Raw genomic sequence first — 19868 nt, forward strand, 5'->3', positions numbered from 1 at the left:
GACATGATCGCCAAATACACCCTCCCCTCCAACCAAAAAAACTACCTTTACTTAGAACTATTTAAGCTAATTTTAAAAAGTTAGTGGGATGTATATGTCCCGTTGGTAGTCAAAGGGTTAATAAAATTTTATCTTTTAACAAGCTAGTTTTAAGTTTAATTTAAAGTAAAATAAATTAATGAAAATAAAACATTTTAGAATATTTACAATAGAAAATTTTAAAATAGAAAGCTTATTTGTTCTATACATTACTATGAAGTATATAAATCTAGGAAATATAAATTTCAATGGTCCGTTGCTTTGATAAATATTGTTTATTTTAAACTTAATAATTTTTTAAATACTACGCATCAAAAAAATTCAAATTGAATATTTTTTATTCTTATTTGTAAAATTAAAATGTATTATTTGTAACTATTAGAATGTTTTTTTTTATTTAATGAGCACTGTAAGACCCTCTTTAATAAATTTGGAAAGCTAGACAAAAACAATAATATAAAGCGAAAAATTTATTTAAATGTCAAGAAAAGAAATAAAAAAAAATAACCTCGAAGGGAGTATTTAAAGTACATTGTACAGTTTTTTTATGAAAATTCATGGAATAATTTTTGAATCTTTCTAAATGCAAGCTCACTTTGCATTTCAGATATATGATATTAGTTTTACCTCTTTTTTTCAAATCAGAAATGTCATGTTTTCAAGAATTTGATAAATCAAAACTTGACCATATGGATTTGAAAGGTCTAAAACACAAGGTTGTTCTCAAAAACTTTAAAAAGATATAAATGCCATTATGGCATTTTACATCCACAGAATTTATCATTTTAAGTTAAAAAAGATTTAAGTAGAATTTTTTAAAAATTCCACTCGAAACCTTTGGTCATTACAGAGCTCGAAACACGCATAAAGTCGGAATGGGTGATATAGTGGACATATATTTTGATTTAAATATATTTACTAAAAAACGACGAGACTCTGCTCAAGATTCACTTTATAGTATTCATCAAACAGTAATAAATCCCCTCACAAGCATTTTAAAAAGGCAAATAAAAAATTAAATACTTAAAGAAAACCTTTAAAACTCATTTTTATGAACATAATTCATGATTGAAAAAAGTAAATAAATAAATCGATTTCCAGTCAGGAAACAAAAACTGCTTACAAATATAATAATAATAGAAAAGTAGAGAATCAACTAAAAAAAATAGCACGTAATTTCATCTATTATTAAATAAACAGCAGAGGTTCATATCTGATTTCCTTTATACCGAATACCAGGTCTGAAGGGGATATAAAATAAATATGCAATTGATAATAGATAAATAAATATTTAAATAATACAAATGATAATAATTATATATATATTTTTAAGCATGCAAACGAATAATTATACCTATGTCTTAAATAAGTAAAATTATATCTATTCAATAATTAATTACAGTATGGCAGTTTAAGCACACAAAAAATAATGCAACAGATAATTTAAGTATTCAAGATAATAAAAATATGAATAATTTAATTTCACAAAATAATGGCATAAATATATAAAAAACTTACGAAAATTGATTCAATTTTTATTAGTACCTTTTTATATAATTTTTCTTGGAATCCAGTAATGTAATCCGTTTCTTTTTTTTTTTATGATGTGAGCAATTTTTTTTTCGAAAAACGATTTCATATTTAGGGGGAAATGATATGAATCAACATAAATTCACATTTTTATTTTTACTTTTTATTTAAAAATAATTTTTAAATATATATTTCCCATTTATATCCGAGCTCTGTAGGAATTTCGATAAGTTTTTGAAAAAGACTGAAGTTCTTTATGGTAACGAATTTTTTTTTAAACTTATTTTCCGTTCTTTTTCGAATGAACTTTTTGAACATAGACAGAAGCAATAGACAGAATTTGAATATATATTACGCATTTCTGATATCATTTTTGAATCCTTTTACGTCTCGGTAAAATATCTCACCTTCTGCCTTGCTAATTGAACTTAAAGTTTCAGAATAATAGTTCAAGAGCAAAGATAAAATTGGTTCCCTAAAACTTAACACTCTTTCATTTTGAAATACACTGATTTCATTTCTGCAGTATATATGTAGTTTGGGTCTCCGTCGTTTCCAAGAAAGCTAATTGCTATTTGTTTGAAAGATTTCTAAACTTTTCTCTCATTTATTTTCATTTTGAGTATTTATTTCCATTATTGAGCATTAATATTTTATATTATTCACATTTTTTTTGTATTACCTCATCAAATTGATTTCTAAGGTAATTTCACATGATGCACTGAAAATAAAAACTTTTTTAAATTTCATCAAACTTTCTAAATACATAGATCATAACTTAAGTGGCCGGTGTCCTGGCCTCTGGGTAGCGCATCTTCCCCTTGATCTGGGAGTCCCAAGTTCGAGTCCTGGTTTGAGTATGGTTGTTCCCCCGCATGTGTGCTATCTGTGAGGTGTGTGAAAGAGACCCCCTGTGAAAAGGGGTGGTGCAAGCGAATGTGTGAGTATCATCTTCATATGAGCTCGAAGTCAGACTTCTGCCCTCGGGTGCTCAGGGGTCTTTATCCTCAGAAGCTACTGCACCCTTTTTCCGTGGTAATGCGGCCACGCATCGTCATCATAATTTACGTGGATCCCAGAGATTGCTTTGATCCTTTAATTGCTTGCCAAACACATTACAAATAAAACACACTTTTTTACCACAAAATCTGAAATGTTTCTTCTCTTAGATATAGTAGGTACAAAAGTAACAAAACCAATCAACTATATTAACTCATCACTTTGAAGTCGACATAAAACAATCTAAAAATAAAAAGCATTTTTACAAGAAACTCAAAATTATGCACAAGTCTGCAACACTAAATAATTGAAGACAAGAAAAATTGCGGAAAATTGTAGAGGAATGGTGAAAGAAGGAAAACCAAACGGTGGTGTGGCTATAGTTGACACTCCGAAACTCATCGTGGTCAGAGCGGACACATTTTTTCGCCCATCTTAGAACAGATAAAGAGTGCAGATAAATAAGTAAATAAATACTTTTAAAAATCACAAATATAATTTAAAACAGTATTTTAAGTGGCAGATCTCTTTCACGTGGAATAACTTTTTTTTTTTTTTTTACCGAAGTTTTTTTGTTTTTGCACTCGATTATCGAACTACAAGGATAAATACATTTTTGCCAATCAAATTTAATTATTTATATTATATTACAGTGCGAATGCATTTTAAACATAGCGAAATGTAATAAAAATAAAAACTTTCAGAGAAATATTTAAAAAATAAAAGTAAGTAACAGCATAATGAAGGGTATAAACGAATTTCAGGGATTTTGTGGAAAACTGTATTTTAGAGTCAAATAAATATTAGAACAGGTGCCATTGCCATAAAATTAATTAGTTTCATCAATGTAAGTAAAAATAAATACTAGAAGTAAAATATATAAAACAAATATAAGTAAATAAAAGAAAAATAAACACAAGTAAATAAATATTAACTAACCTTTATTATAAAGGCATAAATATCATTTAACATAGAATTTAGTCCAACCTAGTTATAAAACTTAAAGATTTTAGACATTTTTCTAAATTGTTTGATGTTTCGAATTCTTTTAAGATGTTTTCAATACTTTCATCCAATTTTACATATGCGTTTTTCCTTTTTATTCCAGGGTCGCCTAACTCTCTGGATTTCAAATTAAAAGACACTTTTTGTGTTTCTTCTTTTAGTATTTTAACTAATAAGTGGACATTAGGTTAGTTTCTGCTAGTGATTGCATTTAATTTGGAATTCCACCCTTCAACATAATTATTTGTCCTATGACGCTGTCCATATACATTCCATACTTTAATGGGCATATTTGGAGAAAGGCCTTCTCTCCCAATAATATCGGCTTATCTCTACAGCAGGTGCAAAGCTCGAAACTACATAATAGATGACTGATTAGGGAAACAACACAATAGGTGCAAAAATGTCCGTTCTGCCCACCCAGCTCCTCTCACGTGTCCGCTGTAGCCACTGTCCGCTCTGACCACGTCCGCTCTGGCCACGTCCACTCTGGCCACGTAACCAACCAAACTACTCTAACAAATAGTGCATTAGTTTTAGTTTGGCTTCCATTCTACTATTAAACTTAACTAGTAACAAGTTAAGAGGAAAAAACCCTAAATAAATATTTATCTATTCATTCTCCTTTCTTTATATAAAGCAAAATAATCACTTAAAATCTATAAATATATAAAATGTAAGCATGATTTTGTAGCTGTGTGGAAAAAAAAAACTGCTGAAACTTTAACTTCAATTTATTTCACCCCGGGAGTCGTATGATGTAGAAAAAACGATAAAAGTTGCGTCACGCTGCATCAAGAAACAAGAGCAAAAAGCCCCAAATTTTCCCCCGCAAGAATTTCTTTGATAGGAATGTTGATAGATTTTTTTGACACGTGACCTTTTGACCTTTGGAAAGGTAATCTTAGGTTTCTTTAAAGGAATGTTGTAAGTATTAGCTATTTTTATCACTTCGCTCAAGTACGAGAAAATGTTGAAGACAAATTTTTAGAGTATCTGTTAAAAATAATTAATAAAAAGTGGGAATTGAATCAAGAAATAAGAGAACATTTTAGAATGAAGTTAACGTGTGCTAATATTAGACAAAAATTGGGAAATTAATTCAGATTTAAATTAAATTAAAGAACATTGCACATATTTAATAGATTCATGCAAATAAATTGCTTTTATATATATAAAATTCGTATGTATTAAAGTTGTGATTTTTTATTAAACATCATACTATAGAATTTTTAATTATTTTTATAATAATTAATATCCAAAATCTGACAAACATTACTTATTATTCTAAGATAATTTTTTCATCGAAATCTATCGAATCATACATATATTTAAATATATAAATTAACATAATAGCAATATAATTCAATGCAGATGAATACGTTAAATTGTTCCTTTTTGTCAGAAATATTTTTAATCAATATTCTTAAATTTTCATTAGTTTTTTTAAATACCTTAGAATTTTTTTCTAAGTTTTATTTTTCTTCCATTCTTTTTCATGATAGTTTAATTTAACCTTTAATGCTATTATATATCTTTCAATTTTATTTTTTAAAAATTCTAAATTTTCTAAATTTTTTTCATACGAAAAAACTTTATAAAATAAAATCTAATTCATAATTTTTGCTTGAATTCGGTTTAATAATTTCTCGATGTTGTCTATATTTCTCGAATTGCAGAATAAACAATCTGTTGATTTTAAAGATTTTACAATAATTTTAATATTTTATAATGATAAAAAAGTTGAAACATTTTTGTTATTAGTCATTTTAACTCCAGCATTCAAATATTGAACAGAAATACAATTTAATTCTTAATTCAAGAAATAGATAATATATTTCTTAAGTCGTCTGCCAAAGTCTGAAGAATTGGTTTGATAAACTTCTAAATTAGAAGATTTCACCTTTATATTAGATAAAAGAAAATTATATTTCCACCAATTTTTGATTACTTTTAAATTATATTTTTTTACTTTCATATGCTTTTATTTTCAATCTATTATATAAAAATATCTTTTTTAAATTAAGAATTTTCAAAAAAATTTACCCCTAACTCAATCATATATCTTAATTATAAAATATAATAAATACACGGATAATTTAAATATATAAAATAATAATAATCGAAATAATTTAAACGCACAAACAAAAACTATACCGATAGTTTAAATGAACAAAATTTTGTGTGGCAATTAGCTTTTTCCAGGTTTACTGTTAGCATTATCGATTTGATCTGGGAAAATTTAATGGTTGCATTTTCTAAGTGTTGACATGATTTGGAGACAAACGAATGACTATAAAATGATTTTAATTAATTAAGAAAATAGTAAATCCCTAAAAACTGAAAGAATTATATATGAAATATGTCTAGGTTGTTATTGATTTTTTTTTTAATTTTAGCAAACAGTAGTGTGTGACTATAAGAATAAATTGTTCAAAATTTTTAGAATGTTGACTTAGAACTAGATTTTCTACTTTTCACTAAACATAAGTTCAGGGATTTGTTGTGACATTCGACAACATAGACCTTTGCAGGAGATTTGAACTGGTTTCAAATTTCCGCTGTCTTCCCTTCCTTTTTATCGTGAAGACATATTGTTGAGAAAGAGATCTTTAAAAGAAGTCTTCTTATTAAAAATTGTAAGCAAGAACTCCACAAGTTATGAAAATATTATGAGAAATCGCAAAGTAAGTTAAAATAGTTTTCATTTAATATTACAGCTGAGTGAAAATTTTAATCAAGCATATTATGGCTAACATTTTTCCAAAGTAGAATTTGTCATCATTTTCAATCAATTAATGGCAGACGATAATTTTAAACAAGAAACAACATTTAAAATATCGCAAAACTGACTGAATTATTTTACATGAATAATTAACTGCAGGCGATCATTTTAAATAAGAAATTATCGTCTAAAATTTCATGAAGTATAATTAAATAATATATTTTCACATTTAATAAAAATATTTTATTATTTTATTAATAAAAAATTAACTATTTTTTCAGTATTATGAAATTTTCATCAAAACTATCCTAAAATCTGTTAGACTAAATAAAATCTGTAAGGGAAACAATGATTAGTTATTATGCTTTTTTTTTTTCAAGAATTTTTTTTTAAGGAATCTATTTTAAGTATTTTCATGAAATTTGTTTAAACTTACTCTGATTTTGAAAACTCATAATATATTTTCTTAAAAACGACTATACAAAGAAAATACAACAATATTATTAGATACATATACAATTTGCCTTTGAATAGGGTAGGTTGTTGTATTAATTATAGTCATTTATTACATACTATATTATAGGAATATAAATAATATATTTTCATGCATTTGTTATTTTGTAGGTTTTATGTAACAAAAATATTTCTATGAACGTTATTCATAATACATTTAAGTTCATGAGTTATTTTAATGAATATCATTATGATTAATATCTGAGCAGCTTTTATTAGCATGTCATTTCTGAAATTTATTCTGAGGTCATAAGCCCATTCTAATCAGTTGTTACGACAAGCCAACCTAAACATTAAAACTTATAAAAAAAACTCTTCACAGTATCAACTGTCGTCCTTTCGGTCCAAAGATGCATGTTAAGAGTCCTTTTCCTTCGTTTATTTGTCTGAGTTAATAATGTTTTTCATTTTTGTTCTTTTTTTTTTTGTTTGTTTATCATTTTGAAAATGCAGTTTTCAAAACATTTTCCCTCTGAATATTCTTAAATAAACTCACAGTCGATTTTCTCTTTCGTCCCTCATCCATATGAAATTCTGAAAATGGCCTTGTGAACTGACTTGAGCCTCTATTCTCTCGTATCGAAATCGAAGGACTTATTTCTAATGAAGGACTTGCTTATGACACAGCAATGCTTCTTTCTGATATGAAAGGAGTTCTTTCGGTTTTTGCATCATTTCTTCATGCATTTTCTGCAATCGATTTCCTCTTTCACCACTCTACTACCATCAGCTTTTGATTTTTGCTCCTTTACTCTTACTATCGTCATCTCCCTGTTTTTTGTGAGCTGACGTGTGCCTCCGTTCCTTTCTATCAAAGTAAAAGGACCTATTTCTATTGAAGGACTGACTTTTTTGTGTTGCAGCAATGCTTCTTTCTGATATGAAAGGAGCTCTTTCGGTTTTTGCATCATTTCTTCATGCATTTTCTGCAATCGATTTCCTCTTTCACCACTCTACTACCATCAGCTTTTGATTTTTGCTCCTTTACTCTTACTATCGTCATCTCCCTGTTTTTTGTGAGCTGACGTGTGCCTCCGTTCCTTTCTATCAAAGTAAAAGGACCTATTTCTATTGAAGGACTGACTTTTTTGTGTTGCAGCAATGCTTCTTTCTGATATGAAAGGAGCTCTTTCGGTTTTTGCATCATTTCTTCATGCATTTTCTGCAATCGATTTCCTCTTTCACCACTCTACTACCATCAGCTTTTGATTTTTGCTCCTTTACTCTTACTATCGTCATCTCCCTGTTTTTTGTGAGCTGACGTGTGCCTCCGTTCCTTTCTATCAAAGTAAAAGGACCTATTTCTATTGAAGGACTGACTTTTTTGTGTTGCAGCAATGCTTCTTTCTGATATGAAAGGAGCTCTTTCGGTTTTTGCATCATTTCTTCATGCATTTTCTGCAATCGATTTCCTCTTTCACCACTCTACTACCATCAGCTTTTGATTTTTGCTCCTTTACTCTTACTATCGTCATCTCCCTGTTTTTTGTGAGCTGACGTGTGCCTCCGTTCCTTTCTATCAAAGTAAAAGGACCTATTTCTATTGAAGGACTGACTTTTTTGTGTTGCAGCAATGCTTCTTTCTGATATGAAAGGAGCTCTTTCGGTTTTTGCATCATTTCTTCATGCATTTTCTGCAATCGATTTCCTCTTTCACCACTCTACTACCATCAGCTTTTGATTTTTGCTCCTTTACTCTTACTATCGTCATCTCCCTGTTTTTTGTGAGCTGACGTGTGCCTCCGTTCCTTTCTATCAAAGTAAAAGGACCTATTTCTATTGAAGGACTGACTTTTTTGTGTTGCAGCAATGCTTCTTTCTGATATGAAAGGAGCTCTTTCGGTTTTTGCATCATTTCTTCATGCATTTTCTGCAATCGATTTCCTCTTTCACCACTCTACTACCATCAGCTTTTGATTTTTGCTCCTTTACTCTTACTATCGTCATCTCCCTGTTTTTTGTGAGCTGACGTGTGCCTCCGTTCCTTTCTATCAAAGTAAAAGGACCTATTTCTATTGAAGGACTGACTTTTTTGTGTTGCAGCAATGCTTCTTTCTGATATGAAAGGAGCTCTTTCGGTTTTTGCATCATTTCTTCATGCATTTTCTGCAATCGATTTCCTCTTTCACCACTCTACTACCATCAGCTTTTGATTTTTGCTCCTTTACTCTTACTATCGTCATCTCCCTGTTTTTTGTGAGCTGACGTGTGCCTCCGTTCCTTTCTATCAAAGTAAAAGGACCTATTTCTATTGAAGGACTGACTTTTTTGTGTTGCAGCAATGCTTCTTTCTGATATGAAAGGAGCTCTTTCGGTTTTTGCATCATTTCTTCATGCATTTTCTGCAATCGATTTCCTCTTTCACCACTCTACTACCATCAGCTTTTGATTTTTGCTCCTTTACTCTTACTATCGTCATCTCCCTGTTTTTTGTGAGCTGACGTGTGCCTCCGTTCCTTTCTATCAAAGTAAAAGGACCTATTTCTATTGAAGGACTGACTTTTTTGTGTTGCAGCAATGCTTCTTTCTGATATGAAAGGAGCTCTTTCGGTTTTTGCATCATTTCTTCATGCATTTTCTGCAATCGATTTCCTCTTTCACCACTCTACTACCATCAGCTTTTGATTTTTGCTCCTTTACTCTTACTATCGTCATCTCCCTGTTTTTTGTGAGCTGACGTGTGCCTCCGTTCCTTTCTATCAAAGTAAAAGGACCTATTTCTATTGAAGGACTGACTTTTTTGTGTTGCAGCAATGCTTCTTTCTGATATGAAAGGAGCTCTTTCGGTTTTTGCATCATTTCTTCATGCATTTTCTGCAATCGATTTCCTCTTTCACCACTCTACTACCATCAGCTTTTGATTTTTGCTCCTTTACTCTTACTATCGTCATCTCCCTGTTTTTTGTGAGCTGACGTGTGCCTCCGTTCCTTTCTATCAAAGTAAAAGGACCTATTTCTATTGAAGGACTGACTTTTTTGTGTTGCAGCAATGCTTCTTTCTGATATGAAAGGAGCTCTTTCGGTTTTTGCATCATTTCTTCATGCATTTTCTGCAATCGATTTCCTCTTTCACCACTCTACTACCATCAGCTTTTGATTTTTGCTCCTTTACTCTTACTATCGTCATCTCCCTGTTTTTTGTGAGCTGACGTGTGCCTCCGTTCCTTTCTATCAAAGTAAAAGGACCTATTTCTATTGAAGGACTGACTTTTTTGTGTTGCAGCAATGCTTCTTTCTGATATGAAAGGAGCTCTTTCGGTTTTTGCATCATTTCTTCATGCATTTTCTGCAATCGATTTCCTCTTTCACCACTCTACTACCATCAGCTTTTGATTTTTGCTCCTTTACTCTTACTATCGTCATCTCCCTGTTTTTTGTGAGCTGACGTGTGCCTCCGTTCCTTTCTATCAAAGTAAAAGGACCTATTTCTATTGAAGGACTGACTTTTTTGTGACGCAGCAATGCTTCTTTCTGGTATGAACGGAGCTCTTTCGGTTTCTAAATCACTTGTTCAGACATATTCAGCAATATTTTGTCCACCAAAGAAATCTACAAGCTGTGATCGATAATTCTTGAGCTTATGGTAAGAAGTCTTCATCAAGAAAAATGTCCCAATTAAACTTGTCATAATCTTCTGCAGCATTATAGCTATTACTAAGGTTTATTTCACAGAAAAAAAACCGCCATAAATGGGCAGAGTATCTTCAAGGCTATTCCTCACTCAAGAATTAATGCGATTATTAGAGAATTATTTTAAAGGCCCAAACAAAGACTTGTCTAATGGTTGCAACTTATGCCATGAATGGAGTGGATTTTAAATGTCTTTGCAAAAGTATTCCACCGTAATTCATGACAGAATCCATTGTCGTAAATCGAGGTGACATTCAGAAGAAGGATAGGTCATTCCTTGATGCTGTTGGTACATTTTACAGCAAAAAGTTCTCGTGAGGCTTTAAAACCCTGCCCTAACATTTACAGAAGTTCATTCACTGAGTCAGCACTTCTTTCAGGTATGTTTGTAAAAATATAAAATATTTTCTAGAAAGCAATATTTTGTCCACCAAAGGAATCTACAAGCTTTGATCGATCAGTCGTGAACTTATGGCAAGAAGTCTTCATCAACAAAAATGTCCCAATTAAACTTGCCATAGCCTTCTGCAGCATTATAGCTATTGCTAAGGTTTATTTCATAGTAAAAAAATGCCATATGTGGGCAGAGTATTTTCAAGGCTATTCCTCACTCAAGAATTAATGCGATTATTAGAGAATTATTTTAAAGGCCCAAACAAAGACTTGTCTAATGGTTGCAACTTATGCCATGAATGGAGTGGATTTTAAATGTCTTTGCAAAAGTATTCCACCGTAATTCATGACAGAATCCATTGTCGTAAATCGAGGTGACATTCAGAAGAAGGATAGGTCATTCCTTGATGCTGTTGGTACATTTTACAGCAAAAAGTTCTCGTGAGGCTTTAAAACCCTGCCCTAACATTTACAGAAGTTCATTCACTGAGTCAGCACTTCTTTCAGGTATGTTTGTAAAAATATAAAATATTTTCTAGAAAGCAATATTTTGTCCACCAAAGGAATCTACAAGCTTTGATCGATCAGTCGTGAACTTATGGCAAGAAGTCTTCATCAACAAAAATGTCCCAATTAAACTTGCCATAGCCTTCTGCAGCATTATAGCTATTGCTAAGGTTTATTTCATAGTAAAAAAATGCCATATGTGGGCAGAGTATTTTCAAGGCTATTCCTCACTCAAGAATTAATGCGATTATTAGAGAATTATTTTAAAGGCCCAAACAAAGACTTGTCTAATGGTTGCAACTTATGCCATGAATGGAATGGATTTTAAATGTCTTTGCAAAAGTATTCCACCGTAATTCATGACAGAATCCATTGTCGTAAATCGAGGTGACATTCAGAAGAAGGATAGGTCATTCCTTGATGCTGTTGGTACATTTTACAGCAAAAAGTTCTCGTGAGGCTTTAAAACCCTGCCCTAACATTTACAGAAGTTCATTCACTGAGTCAGCACTTCTTTCAGGTATGTTTGTAAAAATATAAAATATTTTCTAGAAAGCAATATTTTGTCCACCAAAGGAATCTACAAGCTTTGATCGATCAGTCGTGAACTTATGGAAAGAAGTCTTCATCAACAAAAATGTCCCAATTAAACTTGCCATAGCCTTCTGCAGCATTATAGCTATTGCTAAGGTTTATTTCATAGTAAAAAAATGCCATATGTGGGCAGAGTATTTTCAAGGCTATTCCTCACTCAAGAATTAATGCGATTATTAGAGAATTATTTTAAAGGCCCAAACAAAGACTTGTCTAATGGTTGCAACTTATGCCATGAATGGAGTGGATTTTAAATGTCTTTGCAAAAGTATTCCACCGTAATTCATGACAGAATCCATTGTCGTAAATCGAGGTGACATTCAGAAGAAGGATAGGTCATTCCTTGATGCTGTTGGTACATTTTACAGCAAAAAGTTCTCGTGAGGCTTTAAAACCCTGCCCTAACATTTACAGAAGTTCATTCACTGAGTCAGCACTTCTTTCAGGTATGTTTGTAAAAATATAAAATATTTTCTAGAAAGCAATATTTTGTCCACCAAAGGAATCTACAAGCTTTGATCGATCAGTCGTGAACTTATGGCAAGAAGTCTTCATCAACAAAAATGTCCCAATTAAACTTGCCATAGCCTTCTGCAGCATTATAGCTATTGCTAAGGTTTATTTCATAGTAAAAAAATGCCATATGTGGGCAGAGTATTTTCAAGGCTATTCCTCACTCAAGAATTAATGCGATTATTAGAGAATTATTTTAAAGGCCCAAACAAAGACTTGTCTAATGGTTGCAACTTATGCCATGAATGGAATGGATTTTAAATGTCTTTGCAAAAGTATTCCACCGTAATTCATGACAGAATCCATTGTCGTAAATCGAGGTGACATTCAGAAGAAGGATAGGTCATTCCTTGATGCTGTTGGTACATTTTACAGCAAAAAGTTCTCGTGAGGCTTTAAAACCCTGCCCTAACATTTACAGAAGTTCATTCACTGAGTCAGCACTTCTTTCAGGTATGTTTGTAAAAATATAAAATATTTTCTAGAAAGCAATATTTTGTCCACCAAAGGAATCTACAAGCTTTGATCGATCAGTCGTGAACTTATGGCAAGAAGTCTTCATCAACAAAAATGTCCCAATTAAACTTGCCATAGCCTTCTGCAGCATTATAGCTATTGCTAAGGTTTATTTCATAGTAAAAAAATGCCATATGTGGGCAGAGTATTTTCAAGGCTATTCCTCACTCAAGAATTAATGCGATTATTAGAGAATTATTTTAAAGGCCCAAACAAAGACTTGTCTAATGGTTGCAACTTATGCCATGAATGGAGTGGATTTTAAATGTCTTTGCAAAAGTATTCCACCGTAATTCATGACAGAATCCATTGTCGTAAATCGAGGTGACATTCAGAAGAAGGATAGGTCATTCCTTGATGCTGTTGGTACATTTTACAGCAAAAAGTTCTCGTGAGGCTTTAAAACCCTGCCCTAACATTTACAGAAGTTCATTCACTGAGTCAGCACTTCTTTCAGGTATGTTTGTAAAAATATAAAATATTTTCTAGAAAGCAATATTTTGTCCACCAAAGGAATCTACAAGCTTTGATCGATCAGTCGTGAACTTATGGTAAGAAGTCTTCATCAAGAAAAATGTCCCAATTAAACTTGTCATAATCTTCTGCAGCATTATAGCTATTACTAAGGTTTATTTCACAGAAAAAAAACCGCCATAAATGGGCAGAGTATCTTCAAGGCTATTCCTCACTCAAGAATTAATGCGATTATTAGAGAATTATTTTAAAGGCCCAAACAAAGACTTGTCTAATGGTTGCAACTTATGCCATGAATGGAGTGGATTTTAAATGTCTTTGCAAAAGTATTCCACCGTAATTCATGACAGAATCCATTGTCGTAAATCGAGGTGACATTCAGAAGAAGGATAGGTCATTCCTTGATGCTGTTGGTACATTTTACAGCAAAAAGTTCTCGTGAGGCTTTAAAACCCTGCCCTAACATTTACAGAAGTTCATTCACTGAGTCAGCACTTCTTTCAGGTATGTTTGTAAAAATATAAAATATTTTCTAGAAAGCAATATTTTGTCCACCAAAGGAATCTACAAGCTTTGATCGATCAGTCGTGAACTTATGGAAAGAAGTCTTCATCAACAAAAATGTCCCAATTAAACTTGCCATAGCCTTCTGCAGCATTATAGCTATTGCTAAGGTTTATTTCATAGTAAAAAAATGCCATATGTGGGCAGAGTATTTTCAAGGCTATTCCTCACTCAAGAATTAATGCGATTATTAGAGAATTATTTTAAAGGCCCAAACAAAGACTTGTCTAATGGTTGCAACTTATGCCATGAATGGAGTGGATTTTAAATGTCTTTGCAAAAGTATTCCACCGTAATTCATGACAGAATCCATTGTCGTAAATCGAGGTGACATTCAGAAGAAGGATAGGTCATTCCTTGATGCTGTTGGTACATGTTACAGCAAAAAGTTCTCGTGAGGCTTTAAAACCCTGCCCTAACATTTACAGAAGTTCATTCACTGAGTCAGCACTTCTTTCAGGTATGCTTGTAAAAATATAAAATATTTTCTAGAAAGCAATATTTTGTCCACCAAAGGAATCTACAAGCTTTGATCGATCAGTCGTGAACTTATGGCAAGAAGTCTTCATCAACAAAAATGTCCTAATTAAACTTGCCATAACCTTCTGCAGCATTATAGCTATTGCTAAGGTTTATTTCATAGTAAAAAAATGCCATATGTGGGCAGAGTATTTTCAAGGCTATTCCTAACTCAAGAATTAATGCGATTATTAGAGAATTATTTTAAAGGCCCAAACAAAGACTTGTCTAATGGTTGCAACTTATGCCATGAATGGAGTGGATTTTAAATGTCTTTTCAAAAGTATTCCACCTTAATTCATGACAGAATCCATTGTCGTAAACCGAGGTGACATTCAGAAGAAGGATAGGTCATTCCTTGATGCTTTTGGTACATTTTACATCAAAATGTTCCCGTGAGGCTTTAAAACCCTGCCCTAACATCTACAGAAGTTCATACACTGAGTCAGCACGTCTTTCAGGTATGTTTGTAAAAATATAAAATATTTTCTAGAAAGCAACAAAAAAGGGGAAACTGAGTTTTCCTTACCACTGACAACCTAAATCAGGAGGAGGAGCTTGGTATGAAGTGGACTTCTGAGAAAAATTCAACCCGAAGGAAATTCGGTGGATTCCTAGAGCTAACTCTGCAGTAGCCTGAGACGCCAACCGCCTGTTAGCTGTTCTTGTGAAGGCGTTTTCTCCAAATTTGTTCGAGGAACTATTCTTGTTTAAATTTCGTGCTGTAAATAGTATCATTTATTTAACCTAGATGAGAAAGAGTTGTTTTTATGTAATAAAGCTGTAAATAAAGAATTTGAGCATAACGCTACCTGTTATTGGATCGAGACTTTACACTATACTCAAGCTAGGCGTCACTTTGCATAAGACAACGTTTTAGCCATTAGAACAATATCAACCAGTCACTTGAGGAATTTTCACCTTTCACATATATGATTGTTAACTGCGTTTTCTGATATGCCAAATCCCAAGCTTTCTTAATAGAAAGGCAATAATACGTTATTAAAACGCTGTCTATATGCTACTGAAACTCCATCTTTTTTAAATGAAAATCCACCGAGATTAATTTATAAACAGGGTTAGATACAATTAACTATGAATCTGAAGTAAAGCGATTCATTAATATAATTTATATACAGTATTTCGGAGATATATTTACAAATTAATAAAATTTATCTATATAATTTATTTATTTAACTTAATTAAATTATCTTAAAATAGTTAAATTAGAAAATGAAATTGATTAGAATTACAACTTAACATTGCTGGCAGTTTTCCTTTTGCTGTAAAATCGTTGGAGTGTCATGTAATAAATTCCACATTAATTAACCGCCTTGCGCAATGATCAGTCTTTCACTTCTCCAATATCCTCTATAAACGTTTCTTATGCAAATGTACCCCTATCCATATTTCATATTTTCTTATATCAGTTTTAAAAGTAAAATACATGCTATGAAATTAAAACCTGCTCTGGCCAAGTTTTTGAGCTATAACAGCTAACTATAGCACAAGTTATAACTATAACCCAATGGAATCGTAACAAGTTGCCCATGGCGGTGTCATTTTATATCTTGATACTTGTGAGTGGTATAATATAGTTGTATGGAACTTCTGAATATGATATCACTTACCTGAAATCCAGGCGTGGTTCGTGCAAATGCAAGTATCGTCAAAAATTCGAACAAAAAGAAAAATTACAAATTACTTCATAATTAATGTTTGCACAAGCAGTGTAATTTATCAACTGCAAGCAGATAAAAATTATTCTGCGAAATCACATGAATAAGAACCACAATCCAGATAGAGAAAAGTGAATCTCAGCGAAATTAAAAATTCAAATATAACAATGTGCCCATAAGAATGAACCCCGATGTCCTCTATAATATCAAAAAATGTAGATATCTCACTTCAAATAACTTTTGACAACGACAGAATAAAAATTTCATAAATGTGAAAATAAAAATGTTCACACTCGAAAGAAGGCCAAAGGCTCACATAAATCAATACAATTTTTCATAAACAAATTTAATATTTTAATACAAAGGCCTCTCTCATATGAAATATTAAGGAACAAAAAAATCATGTTATCTTTTCCAACTTTATTTGAATTAAAATGAGCATTTCAGCTGCTTCAAGCAATTTTTAGATCTCATAGTTTCTCAAAAATATTCAGCCTTTACAAAATGATTTCTTAAAATCTCCGAAATTATATTTCAATAATTTTAAGGAATACCTCAAAATTTAATTAAACATTGTGAGCGTCATCTTGGGCACACACAGATGGAATCATTTAAAATAACTGTAATAGTTTCGCTCATTATAAATGGCAACAGTAATGACAAAAAATCTTTTTTATGCACAAAACTACAGTTATCAATCAATAGATAGTGCATTATTTAATTAATTGTCACAAATTTTTCACTAAAACCCTTTTTTTATTTCATAGAATTCGTGTAAAAAAATTCGAAATGATCTGTTTAAAAGATTGGATATCTATAGTTTACAAGCTGCTTCTGAATTTTAATTTTATTTATAAAGAGCAAATAAAGTCAAACGATAATTTTAAACATCTAAATAATCTCGAATCTCATGAATTAGAACTCTTCAGGCAATCAAATTAAGAGAAAAAATTGTGTAGATTTCTCTTATGATCGATTATTTTGATGAGTATTAACAACTTTCATTGTTTTATTAAAAAGAAGAATTATTTTCCAAGAAAATAATTCGTTTTTTTTTCACTATACGTTGTATGCATTAGAATCTTATTTTTTATTTGCTTATTACGCAAACTTCTGAATTTTTCAATAAACACATTTTATTCTTTTAATTGTAATTGGATCTCGAACCTCAATAAACAGCATAAATGCATTAATTTTGTCGGTTTTTGAAGAGAGTTTTAGCAATTTTACTGATAGCATTGTTGTTTTAAAATATAAATTGTTTTTATTTTCTAAAGCTAAGTAATTTAACTTGTTGTATCTATTTCTGAAACTAACTGAATGGTTTTCAGAATACTGATTTTGTTTTCGCAATTAATTTCTTTTATATTAATGATAAAATCATATTTTAAAATGTGACAAGGAAGCTGGGTTTAAAACTAAAGTATATTTCAAGAAAATCAAAAATAAATATAATTTTAAAATGTAAATAAGCTTTTCTTTCTACATTATAAGCAGTTCGGTGAAATTACTGCAAAGATAAACTTTTATGATTCACTAAAATTTGTGCCCTTTGGTTTCGTTCATTCACGTAAAATGGCAGACGATAAAGTCGAAAATGGCTATTCAACTGTGTCGAATAATAAATAAAATTGTTTTTCCTTCTCACGTTCAACAACAGCTGCAACTTATTGAAAAATGGAACAATTCTAATTATTGCGATTCTATTGCTATTGTTGTGCAATCAAAAAATAAACAAGGATTCTAAACTTTAGAATGAAATTTTGATTCAACTGATTAGAAAATAATGATATATATCAGCTAAACAGTTGCGAAAACGTAATCATGTGAGAAAAATTAAAGGAAACTTAAATGGAAAAACTAAAAATAAAAGAAGTAAGAAATAAAAGATATTGCTCAATTGTGGAATCCTTGAAAAGAAGTCAATTGATATTAATTGTTAAAAATCCAAAACCAGCTATTATTATTCTTAAAAAAATTTATTAAATATTCAATGTGACACTGAGAAATTTAAGAATTTGAAAAATTCCAAGCTCATTCCTTTATTTTTAGAAGTACTGAATATATCTTGTAGATCAAAATGATCGCATAGGGCATGTAGCAATGAATAAAAATCATTCAGCTTTTTAGCTTCAATAAAAGATCAGTTATTCAAAGTCAGAGAAAATATCTGCATCATTTTAAAGTAAGAATATTTTCTACCGTTTTTTTTTTTTCACACTTAACACAGAAAAAAATCTATTAATTATATTTCCAATAAAAAATATAAATATACAATTTCAAAACTATTTTTATGTATCGTTTAGTCTTTCAGTGGCCATTCTATTCAAGGATAGAAAATTAATATTCGCAATCATGCAGTTACAGCCAACATAACATTGATACAAGCTTGAAACATTTTTAGTCCGTGAAACAGTTCCTTGGAACGTTTTTAGACTTTCAGTGCCATGTCTTGCATTAGTTATAGATAAACTGAAGCACTGCCTTGAAACATTTTTGACCTATAATGCCGTCACCAGAATTAGTCATAAATTTCCTAAAACGGTCCGCTGAAATGATTTTAGTACTTCCGTGCCATCTCCAGCATCACTTGTAAATTACCTGATGCAGTCTCAGGCACTTTTACTATGTGAGAACATGATTTTATTCTGGTTTAAGGTTTTTTAAGCCACAAAAAGCATAGGCAGAAAACTGGTGATTTGTCGCTTTTGAGGCATATAGCCGACAAAAAGTTTACAACTTGGCATAAATGTCCGCTATGAATACGATCCTCCTTTCTGGACAATAAAGGGCACAGTCATAAGAAGTTATTCCCGAAGAAACTTAGAGAAGAAAATGGGAATGAAAGCGAAACTTAGAGAGGAGGTATCGAAAATTGTGTGTGTGTGTGTGTGTGTGTGTGTGTGTGTGTGTGTGTGTGTGTGTGTGTGTGTGTGTGTGTGTGTGTGTGTGTGTGTGTGTGTGTGTGTGTGTGTGTGATTTTTTTTTAATTTAATTTTTTCTAGCTGACAAAAAAAAATTGAAGCTAGAACGATTTTGAAATTAAAAAAAGAACATCGTTTTCTAAATATCGACGCATGCGTAATCTGATAATCATGTGATTATTTCAAACAGGTTTAAACTGGTTAATGACTTAAATTAATTAGTTCAAACTATGACTTAAAAATACAATAATGTCATCACATAATAACATGAAATTTGCGATAGCAGATTTTATTTTTCTACTTTTATTAAATTAAATTACCATTGAACCCGAGAGAAAATTTAAATAAATCATTTAAATTTAATAAATCAGAATTTAAATTAATCATTCCGTTTCAAATAGTCAATAACAGATAAGAAATTCATCAATTATCGCACATTCTAGCTAATAGCCTTTAATCTTTTATTTTATTTTATTTTTATTTATTTATTTATTTTTGAAAGGATGGAGTGACCCAAGAATTTCTAAAGCATTAAGGGGTTATATATCATGAAGTTGTTCTTCTTTAAATAATTCAGAGCCACCTTTGAAATCAAATCATAATCACAGAAAATTTAACCTGGGAATAACAACAAACTGAGCAATCAAATAAATTGATAAATCGTTCCAGCCGATTCCAAACAATTGTTAATGGAATTAATAATCAAGTATTCTGGGACTTTCAATTTGTTGAATACATGTTGCA

At 31.1% G+C, this 19868-nt stretch overlaps 1 protein-coding gene across 3 annotated transcripts in view; it reads right to left on the reverse strand.

Moving 5' to 3' along the window:
• LOC129976652 (clavesin-2-like) overlaps positions 1-19868 on the reverse strand; it is a 60419-nt gene that overhangs the window by 36890 nt on the left and 3661 nt on the right. The window contains exon 1 of one of the 3 annotated variants that reach the window (XM_056090336.1): positions 15051-15205. The exons of the other annotated variants lie outside the window; for them this stretch is intronic. The gene's annotated coding sequence lies outside the window, so the exon portion shown is untranslated. Of the gene's footprint in view, positions 1-15050; positions 15206-19868 lie in introns of those variants that run through there. 3 annotated transcript variants of the gene reach the window in all.

The sequence above is a fragment of the Argiope bruennichi genome, chromosome 7 (assembly GCF_947563725.1).
Source record: "Argiope bruennichi chromosome 7, qqArgBrue1.1, whole genome shotgun sequence".
NCBI classification, from domain to species: domain Eukaryota; kingdom Metazoa; phylum Arthropoda; class Arachnida; order Araneae; family Araneidae; genus Argiope; species Argiope bruennichi.